Genomic DNA, 3,559 nt, shown 5'->3' with positions numbered 1-3,559 from the left:
CCAGCCCTGCTCCACTCCCTCTGCCAGCCCTGCTCCACTCCCCCTCTCAGCCCTGCTCCACTCCCCCTCCCAGCCCTGCTCCACTCCCCCTTCCAGCCCTGCTCCACTCCTCCTCTCAGTCCTGCTCCACTCCCCCTCCCAGCCCTGCTCCACTCCCCCCTCAATCCTGCTGCACTCCCCCTCACAGCCCTGCTCCACTCCCCCCTCAGTCCTGCTGCACTCCCCCTCCCAGCCCTGCTCCACTCCCCCCTCCCAGCCCTGCTCCACTCCTCCTCTCAGTCCTGCTCCACTCCCCCCTCCCAGCCCTGCTCCACTCCCCCCTCAGTCCTGCTGCACTCCCCCCTCCCAGCCCTGCTCCACTCCTCCTCTCAGTCCTGCTGCACTCCCCCTCCCAGCCCTGCTCCACTCCCCCTCCCAGCCCTGCTCCACTCCTCCTCTCAGCCCTGCTCCACTCCCCCTCCCAGCCCTGCTCCACTCCTCCTCTCAGCTCTGCTCCACTCCCCCTCCCAGCCCTGCTCCACTCCTCCTCTCAGCCCTGCTCCACTACCCCCTCCACTCCCCCTCCCAGCCCTGCTCCACTCCCCCCTCCATTCCCCCTCCCAGGCCTGCTCCACTCCCCCTCCCAGCCCTGCTCCACTCCTCCTCTCAGTACTGCTGCACTCCCCCTCCAAGCCCTGCTCCACTCCCCCTCCCAGCCCTGTTCCACTCCCCCTCCCAGCCCTGCTCCACTCCCCCCTCCCAGCCCTGCTCCACTCCCCCCTCAGTACTGCTGCACTCCCCCTCCCAGCCCTGCTCCACTCCCCCCTCAGTCCTGCTGCACTCACCCCTCCTAGCCCTGCTCCACTCCCCCTCCCAGCCCTGCTCCACTCCCCCTCCCAGCCCTGCTCCACTCCCCCTCCCAGCCCTGCTCCACTCCCCCCTCTCAGCCCTGCTCCACTCCCCCCTCTCAGCCCTGCTGCACTCCTCCCTCAGTCCTGCTGCACTCCCCTCCCAGTCCTGCTCCACTCCCCCCTCAGTCCTGCTCCACTCCCCCCTCTCAGTCCTGCTGCACTCCCCCCTCCCAGCCCTGCTCCACTCCCCCTCCCAGCCCTGCTCCACTCCCCCTCCCAGCCCTGCTCCACTCCCCCTCTCAGCTCTGCTCCACTCCCCCCTCTCAGCCCTGCTGCACTCCTCCCTCAGTCCTGCTGCACTCCCCTCCCAGCCCTGCTCCACTCCCCTCTCAGCCCTGCCTACTCCCCAAATGGGGGAGGGCAGAAGCAAGTTGCAGCTTGTCTGGGCCTGCCCCTTCCATTGGGCCTCTTTCTCCCAAGTTGGTTCTGTCAGCCCTTAGTTCCTCTGGAAGCTGCTTTGAAGACAATGGTTGCCTATTTATCCAAAGGGGCAGAGCTTGGCTGGTGGCTGTTCTCTCTCCTCCAGCCCATCCCCCAGACACCAGCCCCTTTCTGGGGCCCAGAAGACTAAGACAAAGAGCAGGAAAAAGTCCCAAAAGGCTAAGCTGAACACCCCAGCCTCCATTAAGCTCCTACTGTTTGCAGAACCCTACATGGAGCTAGGAGAGAAATACAAAGTTTCAAGGCGCCCATCAGCCCAGTAATACACCCCCTTACTGTGATTTCTGTGTTGGGAGTTAGGGAGCCAACTCATTAAGTATCCTGTGGCTAATAGTAAGAAGCTACACAAAACATAATGAAAAATGTGCTGTGTTATAGGATACAGTGTATAAATTTAAAACAAAATACTGTGTAAGATCTGATGCAATGGTTGCTACCAATAGTGAGGAAAAGAGTCCTGAAGGAGTTACCTTTTGTTTTGGGAAAGTAGAAATTCCACAGAGGAAGAATGAGCCCAAAGAATAGCAAGTACTGCTCTACTGGAAATAAAGAAACTGAGGCAAACAGGGTTAAGCAACTTGCCCAGGGTCACCCACTACTAAGTGAGACCAGACTTGAATACCGACTCCAAACCTGGCCTCTATCTACTGTGTCATCTATCTGCCCATGGGCTTATAGGTACCCTTTAATCATAAACACATTCTTTTAACAGCCATTTCATAAAGATTGAGCCTCATCCCCAAGTTATGCAGCCTTCCATTTCCTATCACAGAAGGAAGAAACTTCATAAGAGATTGAGGAAGGGTTGGCTAAGGGGTGAGGGAGAAGGGAGGAGCAGAGGACAAAAGCTCTTCCCAGGTGTATTGGAAAAAGACCAGGGATGGAAATCAGGAGCTGAGTCTAGTGAATCACTTTCCCTTTCCACGACTTAGTTTTCCCATCCATGAAATGTAAACTAGTCCTAGACAGAATTTAATGTGAGATTCAATCAGACACTAATTAAATGCCTATTGAAGAACCAGAAAGATATAAGTATGATTATTGCAACAGCAATGAGTTCAATTCAACTTGATGAAGTGATGATCCCAATAGTTTGGGAGTCAGAAATTTTGCTTCTAGTTCTATTTGTTCTATAAATATGCTGTGTGACCTTAAGCAAGTCACTTTTTTCTGGCCTAAGTTTTCTATTTTAGAAATACCAAATAGTATATATGTATCTCTTAAGGGCTGGGACATTTATTGTCTTTATAGCAGCACCTGGTGCAATTGTTGTTCAGTCATTCAATGTCAAGGCTGGGAAGGGTCTTAGACCAAGGAATGTCAGGACTGGAAAGGGCCTTAGAAGGGAGAATATAAGAATTTCTTCAAAGACCTGAGTTTCTATGCTAACTCCAGGAAGGGATATCTCTTCCTGCTTGTAGCAATAGACTTGGGAAGTGAAAAGGGCAAGTAGGACAATTAGGCAGCAATTAGCTTTAGTGTCAAGCCCTAAAGGAACATTAGCCCTTTTAAACAGTGGCTGCATTTCCAGAAAGACCATCTTTGAGAGTCCAGGGTACCACACTGAATAAGAAGGTGTGGCAGACAAGATGCAGGCTCTTTTGGGTTTCATGGGCACCTGAGGTCTGGTAGCAAGAAGCCAAATATCTCCAAGCACTGATGGCCTGCCCCACTTTACACAGAGGTTGTTGGGGTGAGTCACAGGATCCCCTCATTTATCAGAAGAGGAAGCTGCCCTTCTGATAAATGATATGACATATCAAAAATAGTAGAAAATTTGGGAGCCAAAATCTAACCCAGGTATCCTAACTCCCAAATTCAGCACCTTTTACCTTGAACCCACTGCCCTAAGTGGAACCAACCCTACATTGTCAACCTCATTTAATATACAGATGACCCATCTTGCTCCTATTCCTGGACCATAAGCTTCCTGAGGTCAGCGCCCTGGCTTGTCTCATGGGACACATGATTCTGGCTCCAGAGCAGGAACAGACATAACAGATCATTTAATACAACTCCCTCATTTTGTCAAATTACATAATTCACATTTACATGGCACATTAAGGTTTGCAAAGCACTCCACATATGTTATTTAATTGAATTGATGCCCAAACACTGGGCTAGGCTCTGGGGGTACAAGTACAAAAACAAAAGGACTACCATCCTCAAGGACTTTCTCCCTTACTTGGGTAAAAGGTGGCTAAGTAAAGGTAAATACAAGATATTTT

This window comes from Macrotis lagotis, chromosome 1 (assembly GCF_037893015.1).
Source record: "Macrotis lagotis isolate mMagLag1 chromosome 1, bilby.v1.9.chrom.fasta, whole genome shotgun sequence".
In the NCBI taxonomy this organism is placed as follows: domain Eukaryota; kingdom Metazoa; phylum Chordata; class Mammalia; order Peramelemorphia; family Peramelidae; genus Macrotis; species Macrotis lagotis.
This window is presented reverse-complemented; position numbering follows the sequence as displayed.